Genomic DNA, 13,333 nt, shown 5'->3' with positions numbered 1-13,333 from the left:
CCACTGGCTATGGCTCAAACCAGAGCACAGATCACCACAGCACAGCCTACAAATTTCACACATAAATGTTTCTGCAGCAAGGATTTATTTCACCTAAAAAAATCTCTAAAACATCTCAAAGATTAATGAGGTGTGCAGTGGGCTTTATGTGGCTTTGTACACTTGTTGATGATTTTATTTCTTAGGAAATATAATTTTAAAGGCTTTTAGAATTCACAATATCTCTCTTCATGAAGGCAAACCTTCATTTTCCACAGATGCTTTCTTTTTATTATCTTTATAGCAGCTTAATTGGCAAAATAACAGTACCAGAAACGGAATGAGGGAAAAACCCTCCTCTGGTCCTCCTTTTTCTATCACTGATTTTTGCCCTCCCTTTTTTTTCCCTCCTTTATTGACCTTTAGAATCCAATTGCTACTGTGTTTTGCAACAAATCTCTGGTAAACACCATATATTAGGTGGAAGGAGCAAAAGTTATATAGCACATCCTATAAAATGGGCTATAGTATCTGGAATTAGTATTAACCTTACAAATCTATTTCAGTTTATCACATCGGATTGAGTAGTCTGTAATCATTGCCTTAAGTATCTCAATGACCCTCTTTCCCATGTTCATTGTCCCATAGTTTTGTAGCACAGGAAAGCTCTTCTGTCGCTCTCTCACACCTAGATAATTGTTAAATATTAATGTTAAACAATCTTTTGATGAAATAACCTGGACTGAATGGCACAGCAGAGTAAATCAGTAGCCTGTAAACACTGCTCTGCCACTTCCTGGCTGTTAAGCATCACTAAGTTTGGCAATGCCATGAACCATACATGTCCATTTGGGGTCTACTCGTCTGATGTATTTAACCCAAGCCAGCCACTAAGCACCACCCATCCACTTACTTACTCACATCTGGTGGGATGGGGGAGAATCAGAAGAGTAAAAGTGAGAAAACTCTTGGGTTGTGATAAAGACAGTTCAGTAAGTAAAACAAAACAAGGAATGCATCCATCACTTTCCATCTCATGCAGGTTTTCAGCCATTTCCAGGACAGCAGGACTCTGTCATATGTAATAGTTACTTGGGAAGACAAATGCCATCACTCCAAATGTTCCCCAACCCTTCCTTCTTCTTCTCCCGGCTCTATATGCCGAGAATGATGCCATATGGCATAGAATATCCCTTGGGTAAGTTGGGGTGAGCTGTCCTGTCTGTGTCCTCTCCCAGCTCCTTGTATGCCCACAGCCTGCTTACTGGTGTGTGGTGTGGGAGCAGAAAAGGCTTTGACTCTGTGTGAGCACTGCTCACCAATAATGAAAACGTCCCTGTGTTATCAGCAATTTCCAGCACAGATTAAGAACATAGCCCTACTATAACTAATCATAACTACTATGAAGAAAATTAACTCTGTCCCAGCCAAAAACAGAACAGTGGGTTATTCTCCTTGCTTTGGTCAAGGCAACAGCTTTCTAGTTGCCAAACTAGGCAACAGCTTGTGCTAGGACACTTTCCATTACTATACTGAAAAGCATGCCAATGTCACCAAAAAACCCCAAAACTGGAAACAAAGGAAAAGAGGGATAGTGAGCAGGTATAGAGACATTAGAACAAGAAAGGCAACACTTGCCAAAAATGCAAGATTCTGACATTTGGCTTCTTTGGCCAAGAGATTGGGCTTGTTCTAGTAAAAACAACTCAAGCAATGTAGCACAAGTTTTTTCTTTGGCCAATGTTAAAACCAAACCAAACTAATGCAAAAAGAAAAAAATCCAACCCAAAACAAGCAAACAACAAGCCCACAGCTATATAAGGCAACTGAAGGACAGCATGCTGTGAATGCAAAAAACAGCCATAGATTTATGACTTGACTCTACCAGAAGGAGCAGACTGTGCAGAAATTCACTGCTTCACCCAAGGAAGTGGCTGATACCTTGCTTCCACCCTAAATTCAAGAGAGAAAGGAGTAAAAGGAGTTTAGTACTGATTTTATTCAACAACTTTACCAAAATGTTTGATTTAGTGAAGGTGTTGATGCTTCTTGCTTCAGTTTTTTGTGCTTTGTTAGTGACAAAAGCTAGCTCAGTACCCAATACCTGCAGAAGGTCAGCAGGGACTGTGTGGATAACTCCCCTGGAAACCTCCCACTGCTATTTCCTCCTCAATGGCATTTAACAAGAGAAAATCTATGCACTCATAAATAAATACATGCAAAACATCTTCTAGATTTGTATTCTCTGATTCCCCACCAAAAAAATGAAAAGTCAGATTTTGAAAAATAACACATGCTGTGAAATTTAGCACAGCTGAAGGGCTGAACTTGTTCAAAATGATCAACTTTTGGAGTAGGCATGGTCAAGGTCACTGCAAACTCAGCCACTTTCCTTTTTACGATGTAGATTAAGTGTTTTGCATGTCAGCTTGTATAGTAAATAAAAGATACTGTAGTTAAATATACGACTCTCATCCTTAGTGCCGAAGGTCATATAGGACTTGGGAGTGAATACAGAGGAGATGGAAGGCTGTTTTACACAGCACTGGTAGAAAATTAGGGATTCATCTTTAGTATTTCCTTGCTTGTGCTTACAGCATTTATTTCCCAGCTTCTCTAAGCTTTGATAATTTCTTTAGATATTGAATACTTAGAAAAAGACTTTTTTATGCATCTTTTTTTTCAGGTTTCGGTGTCAGAAAATTAAAGAACCTACAGTATAAAGTATCACGCAGTTAAGCAAGCTGTTATCCCTGTGAGAATTGTCCTCAAAAATAAAAATGAAGAAGAAAGAAGGGCTGAAATAAATGCTTAGATTTCATTTTACATCAGCAAGAAGGAGTTTTTTATTATATGAAATGGTCTGTGCTGTTGATGCCAAGAAAAGCAATCTAGGTTTTGAATGAAATTGTTGCACTACTGAGTACTGCGATAACATCGTGTGGCAGAAGTAACGTAATTGATTTTGTTAATGATAATAGCTGGCATTCATATTTTTGTGTAAAATTCTCCAAGCACTTTGCAAATACTAAGACTTTAGTTGTGCCATTAAAGAACAGTACTAATTACCAATGTTTGTAATATTGCATCTTGGTGGGAAGTGCAGGACAGAGCGCACTTCATGAAGGACCATATTACCTGAGAGATGCACATGTGAAATGTAAGTTTTCAAATTGCTAGTGCTTGAAGGAATAACAGAATATCACAAACTCCTTCTCTAGCTACTAAAAAAGTCCTTCAGGCAAGTGAAAAATAAACAATGCAAAATCTAGTTCTTGGAAACAATTGAGTCTTGTTATTCTGTTTTATATGAAATATAGTACCTTTAGTACAATAATTCATTCAGCAAGGCATATGCCAGTGACCTCATCATCCAGCTGTGTTATGAACAATATGAACTTGGTTCTCTGATCTGCATGAGACAACAGAAACTTGACCCTTGGGTCATTTGTATATAGGTCATTTTCAAAAGCACAGGTTTCCTGGGAGATTTCCCACCATATATATATAGCAAGGGGGAAGAGCCACTGTGACATCAGAAGCGAGTATATACAGTCTCCAGAGTGTAAAGTGATCACTATTTAGTTTGCGTCACTTCCCATTCTCATTATGTTCTTTGTCAACAGAATGGATTTATGTGCTGCCATTTTCTGCACACATTATGGTGTCTGTCAAGTTAATGAGTAGTCTGAGAATCTGAATTTCCAATACTGACGAGTGAATTATGGCGCATGAATTAAAATAACTCTTGACAAAGTTCTGCATCCCAGAACAAGAGACAGTTGCTCTATTTCTCATATGAGATACCAAAGAGTAGTAGCAGGCCAAGCTGCACTGAAAAGACCTGACTAGGTCAGAGAGTGGAAGCTTAACTTCTGTAGTATACCAGGCTTTAAACTTCCAGCACCTAATTTTCATGGCAAAGCCAGGACAGAAAATAGCATTAAATTAATTAGCAACACTTAATTGTAACTGACAAATGATTATTAATTTTTTTGGTATTCCTTACAAAAACATTAATCATGGCAAGTTTTTTTTTTACTTAGTGTGACTGTTATATGTGATTCTAATTCTGGTGTATTTTTGTATTAATTAATGTCCACTTACTGCAATGTGTTACCATACTAATCTATTTTCTGTGACTGCGGAGGAATGGAAATAAAACAGATTTAAAAGTCTTTAAAGAGATCCTAATGTTTTATTCCTGCAGGATGCAATGATCTGGATTGCATTATAAGCCAACTCTTCATAGTGTCAGAGGTCAAGGCCAAGCTAATAAAGAGAATACCAAGAGAAAAGCAGAGACAAGACACAGAAACTTTTGCTTTCTGAAGGAGTTTCTGCTCACACAGAACTTGGATGTGCAGGGAAATACCCTCACAAATGTTTCCAGCTATATTTTTATGTGTAATGCACAGAAGCAGCCCAGTGGCACAATTGGCAGGGAGCTAAGGAATCCCCTAAAAAAGACCATGTCCCTCCAGCAGTATGACTACCAGTGTTACTATAACAGCTGCAGTTCATGTGCCACGTAACGGAAGACCACTTGAAAAGAAGCAATCCACAGCTGTTGGCACCAGCTATGTAAAGTAGGAAACAAAATAGAAGCTATTAGTTATGTTCCCTTCCCACTAAACAGGGGAAAGGAGAAATGAAAATAAAGGGTTTGAAAACCGTTAAAGTTCTCCTGAGATTTATCAGGGCAGAATCATACACGATTTTTCTGCATTTCCTGTAAAAAACACCCCAAAACCAGACTGCCCATCTTTTTGGGAGAGGAAGCATACGAATCCCCATTTGTCCAAGAATACCTCTGAAACAGCTTTGACAACTGAAGGCAGGCAGAATGAAACATGCTTTTCTTATAGCAACAAGTTATTCTGCTGTTGGCATCTACTAGAAAATGATCTCTAGCTTAAGGCTGTTTTCTCTCTGTCTGCTCTGCACGCTATGGTGGACTTTCTTTTTTGTTTGTCTTCACAAGTAAGTATTGATGCTTATGTTTCAGATAGGCACATATGACATGAGAAACCCCAGGAGAACGGACACTCATTAAACTGACCTTGTCTTATTTTAGGTATTTTAAAATTAGAAATTTGCTTTAAGCGGGTCATATATAGTCCCTCTGTTGTCATTGAAAAGTAATAGATCAGAAAATTAAATACGGGGAGTCAATTTATCTGAGTATTACATTAGATTCAGCTACATATTTTGCTGGTCCTTTTCCTCCACTTGCAGCTCCAAGAAGATGAAGAAATGCCTCACAGTGCTACTAAAGCAGGTGGATGGGGTGGTTCTCTTCTGTTGTACCAATGATCAAAAAGGGGGATCTTCAATAGGTGAGTTATTCCCTCTACTTAAGAAAACAAGACAAAACTAAACATTCAGAGAAAGTAATCTGTGAAAATAACAACACTATGTTGGCATTATTAAATACAGTGAGTGTAATTTCAATATAGGACCATCCATCCTAGGCTAATATTAATTCTCTCTTCTTGCATATATATAAACATGTATTACCTGGAATTGTTAATGTTACACCCTGCTCCTTAAGACACCACCTCCTCTATTAAACCAAAACAAACTTAGTTTCTCTAGGCATTTCCTAACAAAGGAACATAGAATAAATAAAAAATAACAGCATAACTATGGCGTTTGGAGCTTTTTGGTGTTTGGCAATTCAGCTGCCTCGCCTGATCTTCTTTTTTTTTGTTAATAATTTAGTCTTCTCCTCCTTTTCCACCAATTATAACTTCTCTGGGGGAGAAGGTAGGAAGGTCAGAAATAAAATTAAAGTCTGGTCACTAGAAGAGATGGAGCTGAGACAAATTTATGCACAAGCTGTGATACTCAGGCCATCAGACTGTAAAGAGCTTCACTAGCTGGGCATAAAGCCATCAGTGCGGGGCATCTGTTATTTTAATACTGGAAGACTTTTTGGCAAGTAATTTCCTCGCATCTGCCTAGCCAGACACTGAGTTTTAGCTATTTCTGCTGTGGAAAGGGCTGCATGTGTGTGTATGTGGTCATTTATGCTCCTCACTCACTTCCCACCTTCTTTGGTTCCAGTAAGGTCAGCAAGGCTGGATCTACAGGTTCTGCTCATCATTCAACATGAAATGCTTTGTCCTGATCAGCACAACACCAAGGTCTATGTTTGCGTACATTGCTTAGAAACCTGGGAGAGGAAAAAGAGAAGCTAGTGTTTAGGTTAGCCCCAGGGTTAATAATTACTACATGAAAAGAAATAAAAGATTATTTATTAATTCTCATCTCTTTAAACATTTATTGCTTTTTAATTCAGAATGAATGTCAGAGTACTTTTTTTCTCCTTGAGATGACAGTGACAAATGCACTCCTGAGATATGATCTGCCAGTCTACAGGATTGTTACCAAAGTAAAAACTTATTAAAGAAGCCACTTCAAACTAGAGGAAGAGAAAAGAAACACGCCACCATCACAGGGCTTCGATAATCTGCCAGCCCTACATCTTCTATTTGTTAGAACCCACAGATGACCTAAGGGGGAAGAATTATCCGATAGCTACAGCACATGGTCTCTACTGCATTGTGAACCAATCACTCTTAAACAGTCCTTCTAATACCTTTCCTGGGACTGCTTAGACACAAGTTATCCAAAACTAAGGAAATGCTGTGATACCTGAATAGTGTCAGTTCTTGTTTTAGAGGCAAACCCTAGGATCTCTCTCCTTTTTTGGTGTGAGAATGGTTTTTTTCATCTGGAAATAAATAGACAAAATTCTTAAAGACTAACCATACAATGAAAAGTAGTTACTCTTCTGTTTGTTTGCAAGCTGTATTTGTGCTTCAACATTGACAAGCCTCTAAAGCAGAGGCCAGGGCTCAGGAACTAGCAGAAACCTGTCTGTAGTACACTTTGAAGGTGGCTATATTCAAAGGAATTTTTATGTTGGAAAAGACCTGTAAGATCATTGAGTCCAACCGTTCCCCAGGACTGCCAAATCCACCACTAAACCATGTCCCTCAGTGCCACATCTACATGTCTTTTAGATACGTCCAGGGATGGTTACTCCACCACTGCCTAGGCAGCCTGTTCCAATGCCTAGCAGCCCTCCTGGTGAAGAAATTTTTCCTAATATCCTATCTAAACCTCCCCTGGTGCAACTTATATTACATGAAGAATTTTTGCTTTATAGGAAATGTAATATTAATCCCAACTCCAGGGCTCTTTCATCACTCAAGGGTCCTATTGTCAATGGATATACCATGGATAAATTGAAGAATTTCATAATGACCTTAAAAACCAATTCATTAAAAAAAAAAAAAAAAAAAAAAAGAGAGAGAAACAATACAAATGAAGCCAGGTCTAAGAGTTCACTTTTTAATATCTGATGAAATTGTGTTACTATTTACTTGAAGAGCTTTACACTTCTACAGTGCCTTGCATTTTTCAATGGGTGCAGACTATATAATGATACCATTATTATATAGCCAGCTGACTGGGTTTAAGACATTTCAGGCTTTTTTTCTCTACCAGAGATGGAGATAATATGCCTGGTTATAGATATCTATCAACCTAATTCTACCATCATATCATCTTCTCTCACTTCACTTCCCCCCAGACCACATGTATTCTTGACTGATGAGAGCTTTCTTTCATTTTACATAGCCACAAAACTGAGTCTGTGAGACTGGATTTTATTTTTTGTTTATATGTTTGCTCATACACCACAGTTAAAGAATGCCTTTCGATCTTTAAAACATATTTCCTCTTAACATCCTGGCAAGCCAAGGAATGATATTTCCTTTAAACATAGGGGAAATCGTGGTACTGAGAAATAAAGTGGCTTTTCTGTGAAAGTCTGCAGCAAAGTAGGGACACAAACCAGAATTTTCCAGATGATGATAATAATCACAAAAGGCTTTCTACTTACCCTACAATCACGTACTAGCAGATTAGGGACATTTATTTGCTTCCTCCACTAAAATAACCTTCTATCTTTCAAATAATACTGAGTGTTATTCCTAAATATACATTGTTTTCTTTTTTTTTTAGAGTAAGAAATGAGATCTTTTAAATGCAGGCAGAGAAGGCGTAACTTTGAATCATTTTTCTAAAACTAGCCTGCTAATGCAATAAGGTGATGCTTCAGAGAGAAAGCTATAAAGTCTATGATTGTGCAATTACTGCATATTAAAATTCCAATTTCAGACCTTTACAAAAATACTAGTGCTAATTAGTTAATATGCTGATGATCTTCATGATGGTATAAGGTAAATTACTTATTTCCTTAGACTTGTAACACCATTTCATAACAAAAGAGATATAACAGTTTGGGTGACAGTTACAATTCATTCTTTCTCTCTTTCTTCTTTTGTTGCTCCACCTGAAAAGCAAAGTTAAATTTCAAGGGATTGAACTAATTTAACAATATGATTGCCAAGTGCCCTTCTAGAACAAGAAGATAGAAAAACCTAACACAAATGATGCCGTAGCTTAATAAAATTTCAGAATCTAGTAACAAAACCAAATCCCGATATTATTGTTAGCAGATCATTTTGGCACAAACTGAAAATATGGCCACAGCAGGACATATGCACTAATTGGAAACCATACCAAAACATTCAGTATATGGGAAGAGGCTGCATAGCCTCTATCTGTGTGAATCAGTGACACAAGAACTATTTGGGATTGCAGAGTCCCTCCCCCAGAGAAAAGGTCCATACCTCTGCAGCACACCACTGACCTCTCACCATAAACTCTGTAACACTGCAAGTTTCTTCAGCTTAAATTTACAGCCACAAATTTTCCAAACTCCATTTTACACCAAGCAAGATTTCCCTCTTCTTCTTCCACCCACCAAGAAACTTACTGTAACATCCCTGCTTTGGTAGCCAGTGATTTTCCTCAGATGCTAGGCTTAGATATTTACTCTTCTCTCATATCCTTTTATTTTTGGGCCAACAATTTCCTTCAGTTTGATTAGCTCTTTTCCTTTCTTGACGTTTAGTCACCTTGTGTGAACTTAATAGCAATCGTATCATATGTGAATAGGTAAGTGGGGTTTTTAGGTGTTGACATTGGTTTGTTTTTTCCCATTTCTGTTTTAAGCACGTTTTAACCTTTACCTTGAGCAACAACATTGCACATTTCCATATCTGATAAAATACTTTGTGTCACACATCCTGAAATACCATTCAACTTTTTGATTATGTTATTGTATCTGTGGCCCACCATCACTCTGTGCTAGTCTAAAACAGCCAAGACTGAGTTTTTTTTCCCAACTGATATCCCTGTGTTCTCAGCAGAAACTCTTAGTATTCATCTGCTTGCACTGCACAGGTATATTCTGTGTTTCTCTCCCTTCAATTGTTGCAGATTTATTTCATCTTTCTCCCTTACAGATGGCCAAACTATACACATAACTCCCATTTAGATGTCTCAGTGCCTTGTACAACATCTTTAATATTTGCCTATCTCTACTTACAACAACAGATCACACTGGCATTTTTCATGGTCTCTCCACACTGCTGCCTAATAATCTTCCCCTTTGTTCTCCCTGGTTGTCTTCAGCTGAGTCACCAGGCTGGGGCAGAAACCCTTGTTATAAATCTCCCAACTCACAGCCTCACTCTTTGCTCTAGCAGTTCAGCATCACAACTACATTTCTACCCCTTCTGTGCTCAGTTGCATGCTGCTTTCCTGTAGAATATTCCTATCAGTCCTAGGTCAAGAAAATGCTATACTTCTTACTTTTTATTTTTTATTACAGACCACCTGAAATTCTCTTTACTATTTTCTACTCACTTAAAGAGCATGGGTGATTCTTTCCTCCAAGAAAGCCCCACATTTTATTAAAATCAGACCATGTGGCCTCATTTCATTGATTGCTTTTCCTGTTTCCTAAATGTATTTCACAAATCATCTTATCTTCATGCATACAGTATCATTGTCAAATTTGATAGAATTTCAAATAAGTACTTTTATGCACTTAAGGATACTGACATTTCTAAAGGCTTTTCAACATGTTTGCCCTTTATCCTGCAGGTCACCTTTTGAAATTTCTAAGGTAACCTTACAATTTTAGGTGTCCATGATGCGACCTATTGCCATTAAGAAGGATTAAACTAATTACCATCTTTCTAAGAACCTGAAAACCTGATGTAAAAATGTAGGGAAGAGGTAAGAGAGTGCAATAGGCCATCTGCCAGGTGGCTTTTCTAGCTGAGATGGAGCAGATAGTGCATCCATCACCCAGAAGGGTCAGCCACCAATATGACCCAAGGGTCTTCAATTTGTGTGGGTTGAACCCCTGAACATCCTATGGAAGAAGACACCTCAGTGTACTCCTGGTCTGATTAGTGGAGGATGCTGAACTATGGAAATCAAATTTTATATGGTAATAAACTTTAATGGTCTGTGAATCGTTTTGCAGTGCCTGGTTGCATTTAAAGCAACCAGCATGTTTTCTTAAGTCAGGAAAGTCTCACTGACAAGTTCACATCCTCAGCAGGACACAACTCCAGGCATCAACCTAAATCTGGGCAAGACACTCGGTGGGAAATGTGCCTTCTTCAAGGAGCCTGCAGACACCCAACACCCTGTCCTGCAGCCTCAATCATCTTTTCCTCAATTTTACCATTTCACAGAATCACAGAATCCCAGACTGGTTTGGGTTGGAAGGGACCTTAAAGCTCATCCACTTCCAACCCTGCCACAGGCAGGGACACCTCCCATGACAGCAGGTTGCTCCAAGCCCCGTCCAACCTAGACTTGAACACTTACAGGGTTTATGCATTCCCTTTTTGGTTTTGGCTGGTGTTTACACAGATCTGGATTCCTTAGCCACAGAAAGAGACAGACATACTGTTATAGGAATCTCATGGGAATGCAACTAATAAACAGGGTGGGCAAAGCCTAATATATGTATGTCTCATTAAAATTAATAACACCATTGAATGTGAGAAAGATCATTGAGTGTGGCCAGGGAAAACCAAGTACAATTTTTATGCTAAACAACTGTAAGGCAGAAATATTTTTCCCCTCGCAAGTAATATATAGCTTATAGTATAAAGTACCTCTATAAAACCTCACATTATATCCTACGAATTACTACAGACACATTTGTGTCATTGAAACTGGATTAAAGAGGGTACTGGCAAAGTCTTGTGTATCTCCAGATAAATCACAAATTGAATTCACATGATTTTTTTTCCTTCCCCTTCTCCATATCAGTATAATCTTGTTTAATTTTTGCTGTTCATTTACATGGGACACTTTAAGAACACAGACAGTATGAAAATAACATAAAAGAAAATGCAGTGGAAAATACATAGCTATGCAGAGGAAATGAATGGATTCTGGCTGAGCACTAGCAAAGTTTAACCTCTAGGATTTGTCACTTGGAAGAGGGTAGAGGATATCACTTCTTCCCTGACAGCGTTTTTTGCAGGTTAAAAATCACATACTTCCTATCCACGCTGGTTATTACTCTTCTTTCCTAAAGAAAGAAGTGAATGTGTTTCTTTGGGGAGCTCATTCATATTGATAGGCCCAAACTCACTGAAGTTTCACTAAAAAGACAAAAAACATAGATATATTCAAGAAGGTAGACATCTGACAAAAGAAGAGAAGCCCATAAAGTGGGTTCTTCGTGGTTCTTCATGCACCATGAAGGTTAAAGTTTCAGCACAGTTCTTCCATACAGTAGCTACCAGAGAATCTCCACAGGCACACCATACTGAGACATTATACCATAAGACATAGGGACTCAACATTTTGCTCTCCAGACTAATTAACACTCCTCATTTCCAGTCCAAATGGCACTTAGCCACAGTAACAGAAACAAACCTCTGTGAACTCTGAATATTCTATGATTCTACGATTCTGTAACTTACACAGGGCTGAAGAAGTGACAAACCTTTACAGTTCAAGATGGGGTGTTTCACTCACCCACAGCAATTAAGATCACTGAGATTTGTTCTGGGGTGACCAAGGTGCATTCCATGTGCAACTCTGCTGCAGCACTAGTTATCTCCCACTTTGCAGACAGGATCAATTTTTCTCTATGTAGGAGGCTGCATGAATAAAAATATAGCCCATGAGTACATAGATACCACAGCAATAAGGGTCAGCCCAAGAACATGAGATGAATGCAATACTCTGAGTGATAGAGAACAGAAATTAGCCATATTTACCTCAGAAGTAACTTCCCGGACAAAACACAAAATTCTGCTAGGACTGAGTTTGGCTAAGGCATTTTGATACAGAGAGGAGCTTTCCACTGCAACAACAAGGTTTTAGGAAGATGACCTTCAAGGTGCAGCTAATCTCCAGCAGGCTTAAGAGCAAATCCCAGGAGACTCTCTTTTTAAGATGGAAAATAAACATCTGTAGTTTTCCATAGCAGCTGCTTCAGGCCCTGCAACGGCACAGCTAATCTCAGCTCTAAGGTGCAAGCATGAGACTGCATTTAACGCTGACAATCTGTTGCTCTGCTGACAAAAAAGGATTGAAATATTTGCTTGAGTGCTCTGTCCTCTTAAGTCTCGAGTGTGAGGTCTGACAGATGGGACCTAGGGATAAATTACAGTACATCACAGGGACAAAAGGGACCCCTCCTCACACACACCCCTTCCTCTGCCTCCAAAATCAGGCACAAACCCAGACAACTGTAAATACGCAGATATAATTATTTCTATAACTTAATGGCTCATCAATGCCTTTTCTACAGTCACTGGGTTTTTCTTTCTAATGGGAAGATACCCACAGGGAAGTTGCTACTAACAAGTGTCAGACCCATCATTAGTTCCAGGAAAATCTATTTGCAGCCAATCATAGCTTTAATTAAGGATCTGACCCTGCTTCTGGTGCAGACAATGGCAAAACAGCTATTAGCTACAGAGAACAGAGGGAGGCACCAAACATGCATTTGAACCTGGAAGCTAGTTGCTTGCAAGCGTATCACAGTTTCCATCAATCATTGAATACAGGGCTGCAAGAGACCTCAGGGGACTAACTGGTCCACCCCTCTACTCAAACTCAGGCAAACTATTCCTAAACCACTCCTGACAGCTGCTCATCTAACCTGTCCCTATAAACCCCCACATTGCTGAAGGTTCCTCTGTTTCCCGAGGCCACCTCTGTCCATACTTATCTACCTTTAGAATTAGAAAAGTCTGGATTTTATTTTTCCTGCTGTCTGTCTGTCTGTCTGTCTGTCTATCGGTCTATCTATCTATCTATCCATTTATCTATATCGGTATCTATCTATCTAATCTATTTCTCAATACCACCCATATTTGGTGGTATTTCAGACAAATTGTGGACAAATTAATGCCATCCCACTGCAGACCTTCCGATGGGATGTGGG

The 13,333-nt window shown here is 38.8% G+C and overlaps 1 long non-coding RNA gene across 1 annotated transcript; it reads right to left on the bottom strand.

Moving 5' to 3' along the window:
- Nucleotides 1-5,268: 5,268 nt before the first annotated feature.
- LOC136005790 (uncharacterized) lies at nucleotides 5,269-12,434 on the bottom strand. Its single transcript, XR_010608881.1, has 4 exons — nucleotides 12,159-12,434; nucleotides 11,914-12,038; nucleotides 6,034-6,157; nucleotides 5,269-5,332 (listed from the first exon to the last, which is right to left on the bottom strand). It is a non-coding gene; the product is annotated as an uncharacterized LOC136005790 (long non-coding RNA).
- Nucleotides 12,435-13,333: the final 899 nt, after the last annotated feature.

This window comes from Lathamus discolor, chromosome Z (genome assembly GCF_037157495.1).
Source record: "Lathamus discolor isolate bLatDis1 chromosome Z, bLatDis1.hap1, whole genome shotgun sequence".
Lineage (NCBI taxonomy): Eukaryota > Metazoa > Chordata > Aves > Psittaciformes > Psittacidae > Lathamus > Lathamus discolor.
Note: the sequence above shows the minus strand (reverse complement) of the source record. Positions and strands in the feature narration are given on the sequence as shown.